This window comes from Patella vulgata, chromosome 9, assembly GCF_932274485.2.
Source record: "Patella vulgata chromosome 9, xgPatVulg1.2, whole genome shotgun sequence".
NCBI lineage: Eukaryota > Metazoa > Mollusca > Gastropoda > Patellidae > Patella > Patella vulgata.
The window spans coordinates 25,539,958-25,565,306 of record NC_065887.2 but is presented as its reverse complement, the minus strand read 5'-3'; positions in this window follow the sequence as shown (position 1 = coordinate 25,565,306).

Sequence of the window (25,349 nt, the reverse complement as noted above, 5' to 3'; positions counted from 1 at the left end):
ATCTAATTGATTATTCACTCAACGTTTTCAAGCTAATACGATAAACGAGTAGCTGTTTTTCCATAATTATGTGTTATAGTTATGTGTTATATTTATCTACCCAGTTAATGCCACTTAAAGAATAATACCAGACATGTAGTTTAAATGCATGTTTAATTACAATTAATCCAACACATACACATATTTGTACCCTCATTTTGAATTTGGGTATATAGATGCGCGTTACTAATAAAATTATTAAAATTACTTACCTGTAGGGTATTTATCCAATAGAAAAGCGAGTATACATTTTCTTCTCTTCTGATTGAAAGTGTTCATAGTGACGTAGACAGTAAACACAAATCAACAGACGAAAATAGTGTCTTAGATAATACGTAACTCAAGTTAGCAGTTCTCGACAGCTATATATATATATATATCAGCATATCGCTCTATGATATTTACTGAAGCCCAGCAGCCTTTTCTAATCGTTCACAGTTCTCTTGCGATTCTCTCAATACATACACAACTTCATCACAGCACATAATATATATAATAACTTGTGGTGTTTTGACATTTTCATACATGAATACACAATTCTTAAAACTCATCAGCGAACTGCCGAACTACCGAAAAAAAACACTGAACCGTTTTATATCGAACGCCGCCTTATTCAGTAAGTTATATAACATTTATTTAAGATGAAAAACAATATCAACCTGTGTCATTAGTGCTCCACATACAAATCGTAACAGCTCAATAACAAGCTTCCAGACTCTTTTTGAACCTTTCTTGTTTTGTATAATTGCGCTAATCTGTTTGTTCTGAAATACAAAAATAGCATTATTAGCAAATCAATTTCCTTAATTATTTACAATATTGATTCAGATGGCCCATTGGATGACCATGTGGGCAACGATGGTTGTGATAAGAAACTATAAAGAATATTGTCAATTCCTCCGGAAAGTGTAATTTCATAGCATCAAAATGGATCGATTTATCAGAAATTATTATAAATGTATTTTTCTATGAATTTCATTCTTTTTTTATAAATGGCACTTCTGAGAAGATTATGGCCTATTTTTCTAATGGTATTTTAGTGAGGTCAGTAGCTAATTACGTATGCGGGGTCATTATACTTTAAAACTATTACTTTTAAGAGATTTTAATCGATTGTCGAATATTTAACATAAATCGACAGGAAAATATTTCCAGTTCTGGTATTGTTATACATACTTCCGAAAATAACTTGATATCTGTTTAGATGCATGAACTAAAGGTCATTAAATAAAGATACAGATTGTAAGAAAACATCAGGACACTTATAAACATTTATACAGCTCTAAAAATTTATGCTCGATTAAACCTAATTTTTCACACTGATCAACAGTGAATTTTCGCTAGGCCGCTACAATCACTGATAAGGATGATATCGATGCGACTTAATGAGCCAGAAATATTAACATTTTTCCTGCGACAAATTAAATTCTACAACATTTTTTTTTGTATTAGAAAATAAATAAAAGCGTTTGACGTATTTGTAGGTAAAAATTATTTCCTATTTAGTGCAAATGGGTATTAAAATGAGTAAAAGTCTCCATTCTGCTAGAGCGTCTTATGTAAACAATGCACGCGCCATTGAGCCAATGATTTACGCCGCGTGATAAGGCGTCACGTGTTAAAGGTAGTCATTTTTTACAGAGATATTAGAAGACTTTCGTAATCCTCTGTGAAACAGATTGCTAATTTTTACTTCCCAAGTCGATAGTATTAAGGGTGTTTTATGTTTTAAATATTCCGTCGTCATTTACGTGTAAAGCGGGAATAGGTGTACGAGTGGTCTAAGGCTTTAGATTTTAATGTCTGTCATTGAGTCAAGTGGCATGGTTTCGATCACATGCTTTTAAGTGACGAGTAATAGGTTTTCTCCAGGTCCCCCGGTTTCCAACCACCTAATGAATTGACATTGACATAGTTTATAGACCGGGAGGCCAGGGGGTCAACCTAGCTGAAAAGTGTACCAATTTTCTCATATATATTATCAATGTATGTATATCTGGTATCATCAGAATGAAAGTCTGCCGGGTTTCTGGTGGTGGGTGTGGTATTCCACGCCCTAAATGCCATGACCCCAACTAGGCTAGATTAGCTCAAAAGTGTACCACACGAAATTCTTACTGCAGTGTACCGGACATCTTCAGGTATTACAAAAGCACTCTGACTGACATATCTAGTGGTGGGGTACCCCTGACAGAGCTATGTAATTGCCAGACATTTGTAGTGGTGGAGTATCCCTGACAAGAGTTATCTCAAATTTAGACCATAGCTAGGCTAGATTAGCTGAAATCTGTGCCACCTGAAACAGGTTTGGAGTTGTTCAGTACCACCACAGGAGTCATGAATGACCACTGCCAGACAGTTTGTGCGGTTGGTTACCCTAACAGACACGCCCCAAAATGCCACGCCCCCAACTAGGCTAGCTTCGCAGGCACTGTTCCCGTGTTCTACAAAATTAGATTTTTAGCCAGGATGCGTAGGATACTAATACCTAGCACGTATGGAAGAGGCGATAAACTGCGATTGCAAGAAATTGATTTTTGGGCAAAAAACATTTTATGGGGCTAAAAATGCGTTTCTGAAAAATAAAATTGTTCCTACAACCGCAGTTTATCGCCTCTTACATATGTGCTAGGTATTAGTATTCTACGCATCCTGGCACAATTTTCAATTTTTTGGACCACAGGAACAGTGCCGACTAATCTATCCTAGTTGGGGGTCGTGTTATTTTGGGCGTGTCTTTTAGGGGCAACCCACCGCACAAACTGTCTGGCAGTGGTCATTCATGATTCCTGTGGTGGTACTGAACAACTCCAAAGCTGTTTTAGGTGGTACAGATTTGAGCTAATCTTGCCTAGCTTTGGTCTGGAAATTAGATAACTCTTGTCAGGGATACTCCATCACTACAAATGTCTGGCAATTACATAGCTCTGTTAGGGGTATCCCACTACTAGAAATGTCTGTCAGAGTGTTTTTGTGATACCTGAAGAGGCACGGTACATTGCTGTGCGATTTGCATGTGGTACACTTTTCAGCTAATCTAGACTAGTTGGGGGGCATGGCATTTTGGGCGTGGAATACCACACCCACCACCAGAAACCCGGCAGACTTACATTCTGATGATACCAGATATACATACATTGATACCATATACGAGAAAATTGGTACACTTTTCAGCTAGGTTAACGCCCTGGGCTCCTGCTCTATTATGTCGAGTGGACGATAACCTCTTCAGGCGGGTGTCCTACGTGCATTGAAATAATGTCGAACAAAGAAATAACTTCCCAGAGTTTCTGATATCATCAAATTCTGGGGTAACCCCCCAGACCTCACGTCAATCTTGACGTTGTCTCAACCGGTCCGCCCTATGCTAAAATGTGTGAACATGCCTCTCTACCTCTACCCATAAGCGTAAGAGCCCGATCAGCACTGGGAGTAGCGGGCAGAAATTGAAGTGCCCGAAACAAATTCCGCCACGGTCAGCGAAGCCGGGCTAGAATGGGAATATGACCTCGCCCAGACAATTTGGAAAATTACACTGCTGCAAACGCGTTATCCCGCAATTTCGGCCCGTGATTAAAGCAACAAGAAAGTCGTCCACATTTATGCGGCTTTGGAACCGAAAATGTAATTGCCTTCTTCAAAAAAGGGTGACCCATACAAAACTACGTCGTAACTGCAGTACACTGAAATCCAATCTATACCGAGATAACCTCGTCCATAACTAAAATTGCCAATGCGGCCACATCATTGTAAAGACACAGCAAATTTTCCTAAACTGTACAAATTACAATTTGGCGAACAATACGGCAAAATTATATTAAATGGATTGGTTTAAGGGTAACAACTCATGCGATTCTCAAATTAATCGATTCATTCAAAACATACATAACTATCTTAAAGATACAAAAATATTTGACAATGTTATTTAGTAAATACTTTTCCAGACATTCTAAACTATCAGTAAAACGATTAATTGACATCTATGTCCTGATATATCTGGGACATTGCAGATCCATTCACATAATTTGATAAGTTTCCTCTGGAAAATGAAACGGACGATATGGGTTGGTTTACAAAACGTGCCGTGAAGATCCTTTACGTGCCAACCGTCAATTTCATAAATGACAGGCAAGGGTAATCAGCCACAGAATAGCAGGATATCTGATTGTCACAGATCACGATAGAAAACCAACAATTATCTTACTGATCACTTTTCTATATAATAAAACGCAAGTCAAAAATCTCGAATGTCATTTGTAGAACAAATCATTGGAGCAAGAACACATAGGGGCCTAACGGTATTGATATCGAGCCACGAGTAAAACATTTGGAGACATTAATTCCTATGCAGGTTTTCCACAACTCTAGTGCAAAAGCTATTAATAGTCTTTAATTCTCCCCTTTCCCCCTTTTGGGTGGCGCTTTTTGATGTTGAAGAAAAGGGTTAGAGTATTACTCTTCTACCAGGTTTTGGTGAATATTCATGACTTTGAGGGGGGGGGGGGGTAAGAGAGTTAAGCGTTTGGATACGTTGACATGTCTGTCCGGCAGTTTTATGTTTTCTAGTATGCTACTTCAAGTTTGTGGATCTCAAGGATCAAACACTCTTCTTCGAATCTAGACCAAAAAGTTGGCCTGCTTTAAAATGCTGGTTGACAGCTGATGGAAGACTTCGAATCTAGACCAAAAGGTTGGCCTGCTTTAAAATGCTGGTTGACAGCTGATGGAAGACTGGAATATGAAACACAGGTAAAAACTGCACTGGTTGTCAAATCCATAATATTACAGAAGAAATCCCAGAAACGTTGTAAAAAGTGAATCAAGGGGATATAGCAAATGAAAATAACTCAATTGACTAATCTGTACGGAGCTTCATCTAGATTATCGTTAATGTAATTTCGAGAATCGCGAAGCTTATGAGCAGTACTGTAAGTTGGTATGCGACGAAAATGTTCTTTATGTCACTTATGGGTCTTATAATATCTATGGTAATCCCTGTGACTTTTCAGGCTAAGCTTTACCGTTCTTAGGTTAACTTGAAAACACTGTCTGAGAGGAAACATAATCTTAACTGTGTTGTAATTTTGTATTAACGAACTGGAATGATCAAAAGTTATAATGTAAATATGAAATGTTAGCCATCTGTATTGTCATTTTGTAGTGAATGGTCACAAATGTCTATTAAAGAATAATTCACCAATCCAGGGCAAAGTGCAAACTTATATATAAATAAAATAAGAAATATACCTCATACCACTGGTCACGGCTAGTCATTAACACGTCAATTTAGTTAATTTTATAGTGCGCCCAAAAAATCCTATTACACTTAAATTTGCTCCCTGGCACTGGTACAGTGTGCACACAGTAAGACATTAAATTAGTTTATAGATTCTTCTTATAGAAGGATTATACATTTTGCTAGCAATTGTATGTTCTAATACTTTTTCTATCAAAAATCCAGGATAGTCACAATGCGCAATTGCTGAAGGAACAAGCACGTCAAGATTCATGTCTCATGTCGATCATACTTGAATTCGCAGATCCTTGGGCTTTATTCGAAGAACACAAAAACAACACGAAAAAAGATGCAATTCTAAAAGATGACCACATATTTGTAGACGTCAACATTTGACAAAGATGATTGTACACTTTCATAGAAAACATTAATAATCCGATAATATAACAAATAACTTAACCCTGGGTAATGATAAAGAATATTAGATGCACTTTTTTAGCTTGAAGTTAGAAATGCTTGTTAGTGAAATTATCCAAAGAATATAGAATAACACCCTGTGTTCTTGTACAATATCATATAAAACATTTATATTGTTTCTACCAAATTTAAGGAAAATAACAGTCGTTATTGATTGTAGTAACCGGTACGTAGAACAGATGTCCACTCGAATCCCTCGTTATGAATGGCAGATAACCCAGACACAATGGCTTCAGTCATAAGGCCCCCCTTGAAGGACATCAATACGATAATTCATGACAATCCGAAAAGGATTAACATCTTTATGTAGGTATTTAGTATGCTATCAGTATTCTAATAGTAGAGCCATCTGTCACTAAGATTAATGATGCCGAAAACAAAAATCGAATATAAATGTATATATTAGCTTTTCCTTGGGCAATTTTATCAGTTTACTTCCAATATTTTGAAAAGTAAACGCTAACCGACCATTCTGATCTATGACTGTGTGTTTGTACTGCAGCACCACCAATAAAATAGGAAGTGGTTCTCCAGCGTATAATTATCACTGCGCAGCAAAGTCTACGAAGTGACATGCACTAACCATATTGCAATTGAAGGTGTGTACCTTCAGACTGTATAGAAATATTTTTATCATTAATTCGATTGTATGTCGAGCTCTTTGCTGTGAGGAACAGCCCAAGAAAGCCGAATATGTCGTAATCGACACAACTACTTGACATATATATACTAAACCAAGGCTTATTTTTCGTGATAAAACTTAAAGTTTACAGCTCAACGCTTTGTACTACCAGAACACCATTACTGTGTTACCACATTGCGTTAAATAGAGAAGTAAAGTAAAATCACCTAAATAGACGGGTCCATACACAAATATTGGTTGGTTTTTTTTTACAGTGTAAAACAATAAAGAACTTAGTTGGAAGACAAAACGATTGAATGGTGCAAAAATAAAAGGAAACATTTAAAAGAGCTAAATCGCTATTCTTTAGCATCTTGAAATGGACAGAAATGGGTCGCAGGGGATATAATAATGTAATATGAATGTATATAATATGATTTACATTCAATCGTTTGTAAAGTTCGGCGAAGAGTGCAAATTGGCAGTTTTTGGCGTCTGGTTATTCCAGTCTACTCCAATAGTCTTCCCATATGGGATATTTTTAGCCTCGTTCATCCAGTCACTTCATTACAAATGGCGCTCGAAAGCGTTGTGGCACGCGAATCGTGTGCTAAGTTGAAATTTCCATTGCGTTTTAAATATTGAATACCAGAAGTTTATCTTTTCACTGTAAGATAACAATAACAATGTTGATTTAAATTGACAAATAAGTCGTGTAGGCAATGTCGAAGGCTGTATGATACCGAATTAAAGACTTGGCTACTTTAAATCATTAGCTAGAAATTCAGAAGGGCTTTCTACTAATATTTGATTTATGATTTTTCGATTATGTATGTATATTTATTTATTAAGCACAAAAATCAAAGACATAACAAAGCTGTATAAAAGACAATAATACTGAAAGCTTTTGCCCCAAGAGAATGACCTAAACGAAGCTCAGCTCTGCATCAAATATATGGAATGAATCAGATAATTATTTACATTTGCCACCGTTATTTTTTTCAGAGATAAATTTTGTCGAAAAAGTTTTATTCTTCATAATTAATATTAGAAAAAAACATTTGTTTTCGTTCATTCGAAATCTGTATAAAGCTACACGAACTCTAGTATAAGAACAAAGTATTTCACTGATCATATGCCAGAGAGGGAATGGGACGTGCGGTCAATTTCTCTGGAGCAATGGTATTCTTAAGCCTCATTGAGAACAATGATATTAAATCTTGACACTCTGTAAGACACAAATTTCGGCCATCCTATTACCTTTTAAACCCCATGTGCTATTGCCTAGTATTTATCACCAGAAATTAGATATTGTTATTCCAATTTAATTGACTCAATTACAATGAAAATCTAATGTTGATCTCCTACGACTGTCTGCGAGCACTTAAGCAAATTAATGTTGGATAGTAAGTGATATTTTCTCCGTGTGCATGCTATTCCTGTGTATTATCCGGCTGCATGTCAATGTTTTGGGTCCAATAGATTCTTTATTACATTTTCAACGGAATAAGTTCTTGAAACCTAGAACCTGACACCCCCGATCTCCATAGCGAAGATATTTTAATCATCAACGCCATTTGAAGAAATGATAAGACAATACGAGTAGAGTCTTCTTGTACCGTTAGCCCATTTATATTCTAAACCACGATATCGACATAATATTGCGAAAATTGTTCTTTAAGCAGATTATATATTGAGCTTGCTCTTTACACTAAACCGAAATAACATTGACGTGCGTAGTTTGTGGTTCAATTTGTATTAATGACTTCGAAATAGTTTTGAAATTATGTTTAAAGGTGACGATATTTTGGTTGAAGAAAAATACACGACTGTTTTAATATACAGGAATTGTCAGCAATGGTAAAGATGCATCGCATCAACTGTGATAGAAATCTAGAAATAATTTATATGGAACGAATATAGCCAAAAGACCCCCCCCCCCCCGCCCGCTTAGAACGGATGTAATGGGATTTACCTTCCTACTTTAAACCACGGGCTTCCTGGTTGGCGAGCGACCAATGACTATCAACCTTCCAGCTTAGTAAACTGTTCCAAATAGAAAAATTCGCAACCTAGAAAAAATTAACATAACCTGACATACAAAAGCACAGCACACAACTTATATTTTCATTTATCTCTGAGACAAAGCTAAATGAAAAATATCACCCTAAAGAAAACATAGCCATACAGCTACAATGCGTTTGGCTACAATCTTTTGAAAAACGAAATTAATTAATGGTGTTGAAATTATTATTATTGTTCATCTTCTATAGCGCTTCATTATATCCGTAAATGAAATGAAATGGGGTTTAACGTCCTACTATTCCGTTCCGACTGGGCTAATGACGACGGGCATACGCCATACAATGTGCTATGGGGGTAATTTTGCCCGGACAGCGGTGCTTAGGCCTACTCTTATATCGAATTCCAACTGCCAAGTGACCTTTTACGTTCACGCCAATGTGTACACGGGACCCCAGTTTTTCGTCCCATCCGAACGACTACACAGCTGTCCATGTCACAGTGGTATTTCTAAGCGCTTTACAAATGTCGCATCACAGTTTGTAGTAATATTTAAACAAGTGCGTTTTTGACTCCGATTTAAGTTTAACAAAGTTAAACTTTCTCTGATTGTTCTTAGTAGCTTATTCCGCACGTGGGCACCATTAAACGGGAAAAAGTTTTCCTCTGAATCTATTATAAGCAGGCACAGATAGTAAAGTAGTATCTCCAGTAGACGAACGAAGATTTGGTCTTTCCTGTTTGTAGAATTTGAATGTAGGAGGGAGCAGTATCAGAAAACAAAGCTTTACATATAATATATATTTGATATATATCCGGGCTTTCACAGGCTACCGTTGAAGACTTTTAAGAGTTTCTGTTACATGATCTACAACGAATATAGCCAAAAGTTATTGTTGACCTGTGGGATGAGAGACAATGTCTTGTCCATGATGAAACCCAGATTTCGTGCTTTACATGATGGCGAAGTTTCAGTATCGACAACGTTTAGCTTTGGTGGAAAGTTGAATGAGTTCAGTTTTAACCGTGGTAAAATCATCAGGAGTTCTGACTTCTCATCGTTCAGCTTTAATTTGGTTAGATTCATCCCCTGTCCGAATATCACTGATACGGGATTGCAGCTTCTTTAGGAACTGTGTATGGACATCTGTTCTGAAGTAATAAATGTGTTATACAATTGCGTATCATCGGCAAAACCATGATAGCTGATACCATGTTTATGGAAATACATACAGTAAATAGAGTATCGGACCTATAGTACCGAACACTGTGGCACTCCAATTGACAGCGGTTTAGATACAAAGTTGTTGCTATGATGGACACATTGGCTTCTGTCTGTTGGATAAGACTTCAACTGCTGTCGATTGAACATAATGCTATGGTCGATGGTATAGAATACTGCACGTAGGACTAGAAGTATAAGGTTGATGCCAAAATTGCCGCCAATTGCTACATCGATATCAACTTTTACCTTCAAAAGAGCTGTTTCTGTCCTGTGGCCTTCTTTAAAAGTAGGCTGCAGCAGTTCATGAATATTGTTAGCTCGCAGATAATTAGAGATTTGTCTCGCTATCACCCTTTCAAACGCTTTTCCAATAAACTAAAGATTTGAGACAGTGAGATAGTTCTTCAGGATCTCGCAATCAAGCGATGGAAGTATCTCGCAATCAAGCGATGGAAGTGAAATCACCGCGGCAGTCTTTAATGAAGTCGGCACACAACTGTTGGCAATTGAAGATATTATAATAGCAGCAATGGAAGGAAGGAGCGCATCTTATACTGTTTTGACTTCAGAAGCCATATTGGAAAGGAATCTAGGTTACAGGAAGTTGACTTGCTCTTACCAATGATGAACCGGACGTTTTTCTGTAACTCAAACAAACTAGTAAATAGCATTGCGTACATGTTCTTTCTATAAAAAAATATACTAATATACCAGCCCTCTATAATTATGTGCTAGTGTGTGTTTCAATGTTGGCGAAGTCAGTTTTGGGTTTCAGATTACGCTGTCGACAATTGGATCATTTAGAATTATTTAAATCTACAAGCCAATGTTTAATAAATTATAGCTGCATTATGTAAGGTTAGACAATGAGCTGACAGTTCTCGCTATAATATAATAGTTAAAAAGTAGGTAATGTAAAAGGGGATATGTTAAAACTTTCAGTCACATTACTTCACCCTGAGCTGCGAAAATCTTATTTTAATAACACTGTAGTCCTCCACTGTCATTTTTACGGTTAAATCTGTTGAAAATCGGACCTATCAGATGGCATCGCGAGTTGATTTTTTTCTTGCCATGTTAATAAATTTTAATGTCTAATCAATAGTTTATGTAACATTTAAGGCCCAAAGAAAGAACTGCAATAGGCAGATTAAGCTCTGGCATAATGCCTGTTTAAATCATTTCAATACAGAAACTGGTGACAGTATTACAAAAACATGAAGCACAACGAACCCCGTGTACTATACGCTCATTTGGAGAACTCTTTTAACAACTTTATGACTAGGCGGTGAAATAAACTGCTATATTGATTTTTACCCAAAGATGATAGCATACAACATAGCGAAAACGTATAGATTATCCTGCAGCTATAGATGTTATAATCTCACGACATTTCGAAGATTGAATGCCCGCTTACGCATGAAGACAATCAGGGGTCCTGATCGGGTGACACAAAAGGATACCTACCATTGGTGGTCCTCTCCTCATTTTTGAGTGTACTAGTAGAATACATTGTGAAATAAGAAGTGGCTTCTTTAAAATGAAACGTGTACAATGACCCATGCATGTTAACCTTTATTTGTAGTCTCAGAACTAATTCACCTTGCTGCCTTATTTCCTTAGATAATAAGAGAGCTTTATATTTCATTTAAGTAGGCATTGTTCCTTAATATAGGAAATGGGATACTTCAGTCTGTTAAAGAGATTTCATATTGATTGTATTTTATAAATCAAAATTTCAATACACGTATTAAGTTCTATTCAGTGAAACGAAATCCAGATTCAACTGTCGAATGCTTTATAGATATTTGTATTTCTTATATAGCCGAAGTAGATCTTGTCTGGCTTGAATAGCCAAAGTAGATGCATATTGCTGTTTTGACCTGTCGTACCGGTATGTGGATATGTAAAGAAGCGGAAACTAACAGGATTGGCACTTTTTGAATTCTGCGTAGACCCAAATGTTCGAAGGTTAATATGACGTTCACACATCCCTCAATTTTGACGGTTGCTCATGGATACCAGTTAATCACTGCATATATTTCATTTAATAGATCTTTGAAACACTTACTTTTAGAGTGTCGAATTTCGATACAAATATTATTTTCTGGCATCTGAAGAGCAAGTTTCGGTAAAATAATCTTGAACTCTCAGACTTGACGAACGATGGTGATGAAAATATATGCAGGACAAAATTGCATGATTCAAATAAATAACATGCAAACTAAATACATTTAAAACATTGATATAAATAACAAGAATTCTTACTTACCTTTCTCCTAAAATATTCCAAAACGTTCTTAGGGTGGTAAAGTACTAGTCCGCGTTACAGATAGGATACTATTTTGTTAGGTAATTATGATGTCCCGCGGTTCAGTTAAACAATTTTTAAACCACCTTTCTTGGGGCAATGAGCAGCATAACTTTGCCCCTGTCCTTTAATAATAATTATTTTTGTTGAAGATTGCTTTTTGTTCCACCACTGACTCAAGTCAATCTAAAGTTCTTCTGGCACTGACAGTATCGTAATAAATGGTTTCTTAACTGTTAATTGGTTGACACCCAGAAGGTCGGTACCGCACTATCACCGAGCACAAAGAGTGGCCCAAGACGAGTTTAATGTTGGAATAAGAAGTATATTAAATGACAATTAAGTTCTAATTAGTTCGGTATTTTGATAAATGTAGCTCGCGGAAGAAGGTTAATTCATTTAGCATTTATAACTTTTGTCGATTTATAGATTCTTTCCCTCCCATAAAATTTGATGATCAGCCAGCGTCGTTTATTATTTTTTCAAATTATGTCTGAGTAGCTATTTGACAAATTACAAACTAGGATATTAGGACTCGGGTTCAATACCTTCATTTCTCTTAGTTTGAATTGTAGTCCCACAGAATATGACATATTTTTTACCCTTGCTTCATGATTATTTATCAATTTAATTAGTTTAGTTAGTTGACATTCATGAAGAAACCGCAAAATGAATCTCAAGAGTCTGTAGGCAAGCGGGTCCTTTGTGACGCTACTTTTTTTGTACACGCATCGGCCATGTTGAAGGTACACAGAAAATTTTATCTCAGTTCAAACGATTTTGTGGCAACCAGAATGATACGAGTAAAGTAAAAGTAGCCATTGACTTGACTATTGCACATCTCTTGGTATTCATGGGTTGCAAAGTGACTGATTCTAGACAGACTAGATCACGATATATATTAAAATATAGTATTCATAGATGCCAGCTTTGAGTGGATTGGATCGGAATAGGGCTTTGAATTTATTGCCTAATAATAAATCCCAGACAGACACAGAGTCCAAGATGTAGATCTTAGATAGCAAGTTGATCTCATGACTAATTATTCATGATGATTTCAACAGTTGGCATGATTGAGGATAGATCAAAACTACATACCTCAACTAATTTCATTTTATTTCGCTGGCGACCTATATTCGCCTTTACGCCTCGGTTGATCAATATTTTGTTTAAGGTGACAGGGTGTAATGGGCGTCTTTGGTTGCAACTTCTATGAGGGCAACTACGTTGGGAATTACCTTGGTATGTAGATCAATCGGCTATTATATCGTGTCATAGTCAAGTGTGTCCTTTCCTTGCCTTCTGATAGCTCCTTTAAAATAGAAAGAGAGAGAGAAATGGGGTTTAACGTCCACTCAACACAAACTAGGTCATTTCGGGACTAACATGGTTTAATTTTATTTCAATAATTCGCTTGCGCGCAGGGGTCTTTAGCAGTGGGAGGAAACCGGAGGACCCGGAGTAAACCCACGAGGTTGGACAGGCGACCCTACTCCTTGTCACGTACAACCGGGGATTCGAAACCACGCCAGTTGACTCAATGACAGGCTTTATGATACAGCGCGCACGTGCTAACCATTCAGCCATCCAACCCCTTCCCCTTTAAAATAGATATACCCGTTAGTTACAGTCAGACCATTCAAGTCACATTTGACGGCGACTTTTCTATTACCTAACTACCCCACCAGTGCATACGTGGACGTTGAGTCATTTTATTGTTCAGTACAAATATACAAAGTTTAATTCAAACATTTCAAATTAGCTGCGTTTTGAGATTCATATAATTCCAATAAGCCAGCATAGTCAAGTACCTTAGGAAAAGAGTAATAAAGGGCTGACACGCCGGACAAAAGTGCCAATTTTTTTCAGATGCTACTTTTTACCTTAGCTTCCCCCAAAAAATATTAGGATGGCCATATTTGGTATTCAAGATGTCCGCTATGGCGTATGCCCGTCTTCATTATCCCAGTCAGGGCAGAACAGTAGGGCCTTAAACCCTATTTCAACGACCATGTAGATTTCATTTATATCGGACTGTGATATACACCAAGATGACATTGATACGAATTGGCTTTGAAATAAATGTTATACGGCAGTAATGTTATTGATTTAAGACATAATTTGCAGCGCCACAGTTCAAAAAACATAACATAGCGAACTAGCCTTTTTTCTACTGTCGTATTTTAAGATAAGAAAAAAGATATCACGAATAATTTAACGTTTTTGGTAAAATATCTCATTGTTTTGGTACAACAAAGATTACATTAACAGATATTGTTCAAAAATCTCTTTTGAATCACGTTACAATGAATTCCCACAATAATGGCAGCAACATTGTGTATTTATGAATCATCTAAAATAAAGTCGATAACACGGCGTTACAAAAATCAAGCGATACTATCATATATTATTAATTTTGTCGTATCTTTTCCCTGTTATTGTATGTTGTCAGGCACCTTAAATTCGGGCCCCGAGTTTACAAAGCCTACTTAGACTTAAGTTAAGAATTTACTCAAATTTCAATCACTGTTAATGAGAAATATCTTTGATCCAGAAACAAGAAACTTTGCACATAGTTTGTTATCGATGTATTTGAAATATTAAAAACAACAAACGGCTATATTTTAGTTAAAATAAGGTGAACAGATTGGAGTAAATTATTAAGTATGAGAATTCGTTTTGAATTTGGAGTCAGATTTGAGATGGGTGAGGACGTTTCAGACAGAAACGGTACACTTTCTCCAGATGCTACCCATTACCCTTTCTTCATTGATAGGCATCACTTCAATCTGACCAGAAACAAAACTAAATTTAAACACACCGACTTTCCAAATAAAAATGTAATTGTACAGGAACTTGTCTAATCACGAATCGAAATAACACATTACATCAACCCCGTTCAACTTCACCTAATTCAAAGGAGTTTAGCTCTAATTCAAACTTTGGACCAAAAAAGGCATGTAATAACAGCATGAGCATTTATTTTTCAACAAGATGAGGACTCAAACAACGCAAGAGTTACCGGAAACAAAGTTCAATATGGCTTCGATAATTTGAAAACCTATTTCTAGAGAAGTGATGTCATGAAATCCCAGATTTAGTGTGTTTTGCACAGAGCTTGCGAGGCTTGTAGTCATGAATAATTTGGGGAAGTAACTAACACTTTAAATTTAAATTTGACGCTGGAATTCCTCGTTGGGTGATTATAGTTGCTGACCTATTGGGACCCATTTAGCTTATACGAGTCTTCTTTTGAAGAGCGTGGTATAAAAGAAAAATAAAGTTATTTTGTTGAGGTCAAACAGCAAATTTGTGTTAAAGGGTGAATAGCTCTATTCTTTGTAGCCTTAAAATAGACGAAACAACTAGATATAAAAGTACATATTAATGTAATATAAATGTATATACAGTGTTTTACACCCAGTTTTTGAATATTTCGTGGAATTTGTAACCAATAATCTTCGTTGAAATACGCAAATAGTCCAAATTGAACGAGAATCGTTTGCCCTTGCTTAGTCCATTCTGCACGTTTTTTTATTAGTATTTTGCCGTTCGTTAAACAGCCATTACAACTGGCGCTTGAAATCATTATATCCACAGAGTACACGACGCTGTGTAGGCTACTGATTTTAAAATCTTCCCGTATTTTCACGATAAGATAACAACAGTAACCAATGTCTATAGATTGTAATCTGATTAGAATACAGATCTATATTTCGTTTCGTTGTTTTTTATACGCCCACATTTTCATGTGGACGTATATTGTCGTCGCCCCTGTCCGTCCGTCCGTCCACAATTGTTTGTGAACAGTCTACAGGTCACAATTTTTATCCGATTTCAATGAAACTTGAAATATAGGTTTAAAACCCTCAGGTCTCGGTTCCTTTCAATATTGGCATCTATCGGACCGTAACTTCATTGATTATGGCCCCTGATTGTACGAAAAATCACGTTTTTGGCTTGTGAACACTGCAGACGTCACAATTTTTATCCGATTTTGTTGAAACTTGAAATGGAAGTTTATAACCCAAAGATCTCGGACCATAACTTCCTGAATTATGGCAACTGATTGTACGTAAAAACGCGTTTTTTGGCTTGTGGACCATATAGAGGTCATAATTTTTATCCGATTTAAAAAAAAACCGCATTATTATATCACCGTTAAACCCTAAGAACGGTTGAGTTCGAATTTCGTGAAAATCGGCCAAACACTGACAGATAAAATGGCTGCCCTTCGTTCTCAAATAGCGTAAAAATATGGTATATCAAGGTTGTGGACCCTATAGAGGTTACAATTTTTATCCGATTTTGTTGAAACTTGAAATGTAAGTTTATAACCCAACAATCTTGGTTCCTTTCGATATTCGCGCATATCGGACCGTAACTTACTGAATTATGGCCCCTGATTGTATGAAACATCGCGTTTTTAGCTTGTGGACCCTATAGAGGTCATAATTTTTATCTGATTTAAAAAAATGTATTATTATATCACCGTTACTCCCTAAGGACGACTGAGTTTGGATTTCGTGAAAATCGGCCCAAAACTGACAGACAAAATGGCCGCCCCTCATACTCAAATTGCGTAAAAATATGGTATATCAAGGTTGTGGACCCTATAGAGGTCACAATTTTTATCCGATTTTGTTCCTTTCAATATTGGCATCTATCGGACCGTAACTTCATGGATTATGGCCCCTGATTATAAGAAAAATCACGTTTTTGGCTTGTGAACACTGTAGAGGTCACAATTTTTATCCGATTTTGTTGAAACTTGAAATGTAAGTTTATAACTCAAAGATCCTGGTTCCTTTCGATATTTGCGCATATCGATTTGTAATTTCCTGAATTATGACCCTTGATTGTAGGCAAAATCACTTTCGTTTTAGCTTGTTTTCTATCCATCTCTCGAAAATGTGGGCGTATCCTGCCTGGTAGCCGCTGGTTTATACTTTCGATGGTCATTGTGAAGATCTGACCGGTTTTAGTGGGAGGTCGGGTCAGGGGTCATACGAGCGGCTTTTGACCCTATGACGTAAGACATTTTATTCACCAACCATCGTTGACGTTTCTAATGGGATACCCATGGTTGCGCGCCAAGAACTCGCCGCAACAGACCGTTTCATTCACTAATCCCTCAAATCAACCAAAACGCGGCGTATATATAACAACTCTTTCAGACTAGTGTTTTTAATCAGATTGTACCGATTATAATTTAAAATCTAATTTACTTTCGAAAGTGTAATAAGGTAAAGTCTGATATTAACATGCATACTAACCTTTTGTTCAAAGAACGAGTAGTTCGAATCTAGAATGCACACCGTTATTGGCAGAGATAACGTGTAATCAGCCAAGTATGATATTGACACGAACACAGACCCTTTGTTCTAAGAATGAGGCAGATTCTAAGAATGGGTACCGTTATTGGCCTAGATAGCGAACGTGAAATCAGGTAAAGTCTGATAATGACACAAACATAAACCTTTTGTTTGATTAGGGGCAGTGTAAAGAAAGTGAATTGTATATACCTGTTTATGGCACCCTTCGACATCGTATTTAAAGGAGCTTAATCTCAAATATTTGGGATCTACAAATTGACACAAATGGGTCGCAACTTATATAATAATGTAATATGAATGTAAATAAACTGATTTACATTCAATCGTTTCTGTTTTTACTCTTAATTTCAAAGCAGTTATGTTCGACGAAATACGCCAGAAGTCTCAATCAAATGGCAATCTCCAACGTCTGGTTATTCCAGTTTACACCGATAGTATTTATTGCACATGCTCTCCAGATAAGAATATGGGGTCGCCGTTTGACATGACTTTGTTACAAATTGTGCTGAAACGCATTATGGTACACGATTCGTGTACCAATCGCAAAATGTTTATTTTATCTTAAATATTGGATATCAGAAGCCCATCTTTTCCAGGTAAGATCACAACACCAATGTTGATTAAAATTGACAACTAATTCGTGTTTTCAATGTCGAAGTTTTGGATGATATTGAGTTAGAGACCTAGCTACTCTAAAGGGTCTAAAACTTATTGTTTTTGACCTATTCGAACGATTAGCCATCACAAGTGGGAATCGGGTAAGACTTCAAACGCAAGACATTTAGTCGAATGTTCAATTTGCTTACAGTTCGACACGACGGTACGGACACATACCAAAGATATCGCAACTCTCGAAAAGGTGACAAAAGTAGCTACTTATTTGTAGGTGTAGAATGATTTTCCGCTTTTGTCCTTTTCAGCCTCGAACTTTATAATTAAAGAGAATTGTCGCATTGTAAATGATTTCGCAATCGCCGTGCATGTTTGTTTGGTTTTCTTATTTTTGGTATAGAAAAATCCTGTGTTAATGGTAGACTGATTGCAGGTCCCATTATCACAATCCAATTATCATTTCTCTAATATAAAATATCAGAAAAAGAATCTAATATAGCGTATTGATCGTTAATGAGGTACATGGAGATTTCTTTTCATATGACATCTAATTTTTTAAGCATTTCAGAATCTATTATGTGTTTTTGAAGAAGAATAATAGCATGTTCATATTAGCTCGGTAACATAAATGCGCAATTACGTCCATTAGAAATATATTTAGTGTAAAGCCACCCTGACGATTTTCGTTCCCCCCAATGGCGTGAAATTCGGCGTGTCAATGAATAGGAGTCTTCGGCAACAAGCGTAAGGAGTGGGTGAACGGTGCGGGAGTGCGTGCGTGCCATGTCATAGGTCCAATTTTGAAATTTTCATAAATTCAGCACGCATCAATATTCGTGCCATGTGCGTGTACCATCCGCGAACACTGTGCGAACTCGATGCGTTTCAATGCGTGAACAAGTACTTGTTCCTGAAGCAACGACTGCGAGTTTAACAACATCTGGCCGTTGCTTGTTTACTTTACAATTCCCGAACTTATAGCTATGTTATCTACAGACACATGAGCAGTAGCGTCCAATCAGAGGTTGTGACGTCGCGACCTCCACGGAAACCTTGACATAGAATGAACCTTGAACTTTGCAACTCGATTATCACAGGTAGACATTTTAGCGAGACTTGGTATTAGCGACGATCGAGGAATCTGATAGGCTCGCAAGCTGGGCTTGTACCCAATCGAAATTAGTGCCGAAATATGCAGGGTATTACATGAAGGCCTCGATAAGATGTACGTAGATAAAGCGAGATCAAGAAGATGAAACAAGTCGCAATGTTTACCAATGCGGCCCATTTTGGCCGCGCATTGCGCAGACAGCGCGTTACTTATGGATGTACATTGCACGAACAGGGCGCAAACAGGGCTTCGCGCGAAATAGCACGCCTTGCAATAGAATGGAAGTTGAATGTATGTGGTTTACAACATACAGTGATGATGGAGAAACGCTCTCAGGGAAAAGATGGAGCTATTTCTCTCAAGATTTCCGCTAGAAACTATATATTAAGACAATAAACAAAACTAACGATATACTATGGTGGCTGATTGGTATCATGTCGTGATGTCGTGGTGTCGCCCTTCATAAGGCGACAACCCGATATCATGACATCATGGCATTATAACCCGACACCACGACGACCCGACACCACAACACCACGACATTTTTAACCCGACACTACGACATTTTCACCCGACACCACGACATTAAGAATGTCGTAATCTTGCGTAAAAATGTCGTATTGTCGCGTAAAAATGTCGTGATGTCGGGTTGTCGTGATAGTGAGGGCTGACTTGATCTCGGCAAGGAATAGCGCTCTATTATTCATGGCCGCTTCAACATTGATAAATAAAGTCGACAACCCGACATCACGACACAACGACAACCCGACATTTTTACGCGTGTAAAAATGTCGTTGTGTCGTTTTAAAAATGTCGTGATATCGGGTTGTCGTGGTGTCGGGTTATAATGTCATGATACCAGTCAGCCACAATAATATACCGATCTTAACCTCAATGCAGACTATTTAATTTTAGAAATAGAACATCTGTTGGAGAAGATGCGGTCACGTCGTGCGCCATACAAATTGTGATTTTTGTTTTGATTTTTAAAAACAAAAACGGAGTCTTATTTTTGCATGTTTTCTGTGATTTACCCATTCTACCGGTCATTCTCAATCTAAAACCCACAAATGTCTGACAAGTGAGCCGGAATTAGTCATCAAACACTTGTGAGTAAACACAATTCGTCCAAGCAAAACTTTGATTCGATACAAGTATATGCAGTTATCGAAATGCCCTCTCATAGAAAATGCTTGTATTCTGTAAACTAACAAGTAACAATATATAACTGATACTTTTTATACGCCCGCATTTCAGTGGGGGATATTATGTCGTCTCCCTGTCCATCGGTCAACAATTGACGGCGGATTCTTTTCACATTTGGTGTTCTTTGGTCCCGCGGTCCTTCCGTCAACAATTGACTTGTGAACACAGGAGAGGCTAGAGTTTTTGACGGATTACTTTGTGTCGTGTCGCTGTCCGACTGCCCCGTGGTCCGTCCGTCAACAATTGGTTTGTGAACGCGAGAGAGGTTAGAGTGTTTGACGGATTCTTTTCAAATTTGGCGTGCAGCATCATGGTTATCAGAGGACGAACCCTATCGATGTTTAACGTTCTGAGACAGTTATTCCCCCTTTACGAAAACCTTGTGAACGTAATAGAGGTTATATACTATTCAAAAAAAGTAGGGGATATTTGATTTTGGGGGCATAATACTAAAATATGCAAATGACTACGAAAAAAGTCACTATAGAACCTAACAGAAGAAACATTTCCCAGTTACATGTGACGCCCAAACGCACCAATAGCTACCGCATGGAATGCAGGTGATGCTTGGGATCATCATGGGGGTCCAACCCAAGATTTGCACGACTCTGACTTTGAATGTTACAGTCATTGTGGCATTGAATTCCAGGGTGGAAACATCAGTTTAATTGTTTTAGTGACCAGAAAACAAATTTTGATATGCGTCGGCTTACCCAAAATGAAAGGTTACGTGCCCTTGGCATGCTACAGATCGGCACAACACAGGCGGTTGTGGCGCGGACGATGAATGTTTCTCAGTCTGTCATAAGCAGGCTATGGTCCAGATACCGTGATACACAATCTGTACAGGACAGACCACGCTCAGGTCGACCAAGGGCGACAACTCAAGCCCAGGATCGATTTATCCGTACCTTGGCCTTGAGAAATCGTGTCATCACAGCAAATCAGATCAGCGCTCGTCTTCAAACAGACACTGGTGTGAGAGTGAGTGGCCAGACGATTCGGAATCGACTGCATAGGGGTCACCTTCGCGCCCGACGTCCTCGCGTGATCCCTTGTTTGAGAGATCATCACATTCAGGCAAGACGTCGTTGGTGTAGGGATCGTCAACACTGGGATAATCGACGCTGGAGCAATGTGATGTTTTCAGATGAGTCAAGGTTCACTGTTGATTTTTTGGACAGACGTAGGAGGGTGTGGCGTCGTCGAAACGAGCGCTTCCAAGACGTTAACGTCATCAGACATGATCGATTTGGGGGTGGTTCTGTTATGGTGTGGGGAGGCATCACTGTTGCTGGAAGAACGGCTTTACATGTTGTTGCAGGGCGTGTTACAGGCCAGTACTACCGGGACATCTTGGCAGTCCATGTTGTGCCGTTCGCACGACGTCATGGCCGCCGTTTCATCTTCCAGGATGACAACGCAAGATGTCACAGGGCCAGGATCGTTACAGGTTACCTCCAACAACAGAACATCACCATATTACCTTGGCCAGCACTGAGTCCCGACCTCTCCCCCATCGAGCATGTCTGGGACATGCTTGGACAGAGGTTACGTCAACGTCAACAACGTCCTGCCAATGTCCAAGAACTTGCTGCTGCGTTGCAACAGGAATTGGACAATCTGGACCAAAATGACCTTAGACGTCTCATTAGGAGTATGCCACGTCGGATCAATGCTTGTTTGGCAAACAGAGGAGGATTTACCCGTTACTGACTTGGTTGTGATGCTGTGGTAACTTTGCTGTTTGACCCCGGCTATCATTTTACCCTTATAATGGTCAGTCTGTGCCTTACTTAGTCTAACGATCATTTGGAATAAATCGATGAATGTGAACTTCATTTCATTTTGTCATTTATTTCTTCGTCAGTTTCATTAGGTGACTTTAATAACACTTAAAAATCAAATATCCCCTACTTTTTTTGAATAGTATAGTTTTTAACAAAATTTTTTTAAATGTAGTGGGAAGCATTGGGATCATAAAGGAATGAACCGTTTCGAAGTTATGTGCCCTTTTCCGAAACCCTTGTGAACTCGATAAAAGCTATAGCCTTAATTGATATGTTTCATGTTTGAAGCATTTGGGTCATAGACCCCTGTCGATATTCATTATCCACAGCCTTCCTTTCCCGAGTTATCCCCCGTTTGTCGAAAACCTTGTGATCGACAATATTCATTATCCACAGCCTTCCGTTCCCGAGTTATCCCCACTTTGTCGAAAACCCCGCGAACGCGTAGAGGCTATAGCTTTTAGCAGTTTGTTTTCAAGACGTTTGTTTGGAAGCAGTGGAGGCGTCATACTCCTCGCAGTGCTTCGTTTGATTAGACCTAATCCCACTCAAACACTGATGTAATGAAAACCAATTTCTTTTCCAAATATGACAGGTCAATAGTCCGATTATACAACCAATACCTAAATGCGTAAGAATATCATCCGGGTTTAAAAAGAGCCCCAGATATGTTTACATAACGTTACATCATGACACACGAAATTTATTACGCCCAATTAACCAGTGCATAGCAGAATATTGCAGGAAAAATAATTGCATAACAAACGAGTCGATCAAAACTGCTACAAAGTAAACAAGACTGCTTGGAGACGAACAATACTTTCGCCGTTTTTAATACCTTAAATCATTGTCCAAAGTTTTAGTGAAGATTCCAGATTAAACGAAGGGCTGTCATGTTGATGTACTTGGGAGAGATTTGATTGAACGGGAAGAATAGACACACACCCTCAAAAGCTCAAGTACGCGATAGAGGCTATAGATTTTAGCAGGTTTTTTCAAACGGGGCCATAAGGGTAAGAACTCTAGGGATCAGATTTCTTCAAGGATCCTAGATCCTTATCAAATTTGCTCAAAATTTAAGTTTTCCTTTCGGATAGGCTGGCGTATTCAATGGTTGATGTAGCTGTTACCTTTATTAAAGGGCAACACTAACGCCGAAAACAGGAGCCACTAGATAACTTAATTAATTATTCAAACAGGTAAATTATACATGATAAGACTCTTAGAAACCATTATCAGAGACCTTAGCATCCATATAAAGCTCCGTATTACTTTGTACCGGTGTCCATATATATATAATCTATCCACACTGTGCCTGCATACGTTTTAGAGATAAGTGGTATTCGCGGTTATCACGGCATTTATACAGATGAGAACAATGAACACCGTTCAGCAAATTGGGTTTAGCTGAAATATTTAGACAAGCCATTTTGTCTATATAACTTAATATACTTAAATACAACTTTTTTCCTGTGCAAACTGGAACTGACCCCTTCTGACTGCTGAGGATATTAATGGCTGAATTTCTCTATACAAAAATGTTAATAAAATCATTTGAATGTGATTGCAATATATATATTTCAAATGTACAGAAAATGTAAAATATTTTGCGCCTCGTTTCGCACGTACATTCACTAATCCCCTTCCTAACACATGGAGACTATAGCTTAAGATCTTACGATCTGTCAACTGGAGTAGTTTCAGTTCCCAGCTTGTATGTGAAGAGGAGTAGGTTCGCCTCTCTAAGCTAGTGGCTTTTCTCCGGGTCCTAGCCCCCAACTCAACCTCCACCGCCATTGCTAAAGATCCCTGTACCCAAGCGAATTATTTAAATGATATTGAACCATGTGTTAGCCCCGAAATGACTTTGTGTCGAGTGGACGTTACCTCACTGTCTCTGTCTCTTATCAAATTAAAATAGCCGACAAAGTTTACCACTTACTACTTTTTTCAATTATCAGAAGATATGTTCAATCAAGCCGAAAATATAACTAATGTTTATCTCTAATGCTAATTCAATACATAATGCTATTAAATAAAAACTACACATGGAATAACATTTACCGACTTATAAAGATGCAAGGTGCTCTCGTCTGTGTACATACTTAGTTAATCAATGTGTTATCATTTGCTTGACGAGATACCATATAACATGAAATGAAATGGGGTTTAACGTCCTACTGTTTTGCTCCGAACTGGGCTAATGAAGACGGTCATACGCCATACAGTGTCCGATGAGGGAAATTTTGCCCAGATAGCGGCACTACGGCCCACTCTTATATCGAATTCCAACTATCAAGAGATCTTTTACGTGCACGCCAATGTGTACACGGGACCTCGGTCGGTTTAACGTCACACCCGAACGACTAGACAGCTGTCGTTGTCAAGACTTCGTTCTGCATCACTGACAAAGGAAAATCTGGATGAACTTTCTCTACCAATGTAGGGATCGAACTCATGATCTCCAGTCTAGCGAGCCAGCGTCTTAAACCACCGTGACCCCGGTTTACATAAACATTGAATATGTACATTGTAAATAATAAATAAACAGAAGAGGTGCCGCCCGAGTCAGTGTGCTCACTTCTCACCCGTGGAGTTCACATGGTTTACAAACTTGTCTGTACCTTTATATTAATAATTATAAAAGAATTGTTTACCTGATATAATGCTACTACGTATTAATACCTAATCCTAATCACATTTTAATCCTGAAATATTTAATATAAAAATGGAACACCAGCACATCGTATAATTTACGACAGCGTAACTGTATTGCGACTGATAAAATATCTGTGGTTCATTATACAGCTAGTTTTCAGTTAATTATGTAATTCAATTTGGATACATTAAAGAATCTAAAACGCGACTGGTTTTCTTCCAGAAGGAGTTAAATTAATTCATTCTTTGTGGGGAGTCTTCGCGGAGAATCAAAGTAGAGTTCGCCGCAATCGCTTTCTTGATAATAGTCTTTCATACTTAGCTACCGTTTTCCCCATTCAAACAACTTCCCTAGTCATGCTTATTAATAATATTTGGTCGACATCAGAGACGAAGCATAATAGTACTGTCCCTTCATCATTATCTTGAATTCAGAAATAACGAGGTACTCGCTGATTAACGGGCGACTATTTCTTCTGGACCGATAAAGCATTTTAATGGACGGTGCTAAATTTGGCTTCCAGGTGTTTAGTATGGATGGTAGTCCAAAACAGGACATATTTGTTGAATTAAGGTTGGTTGGAAAATGTTGTTAATCATCTTAAATGAAATGATATAGGATTTAACGTCATACTATTCTGCACCGACTTGGCTAATGAAATCGGAACACTCGTCTAAATGGTATGCGAATGCTTGCATAAACG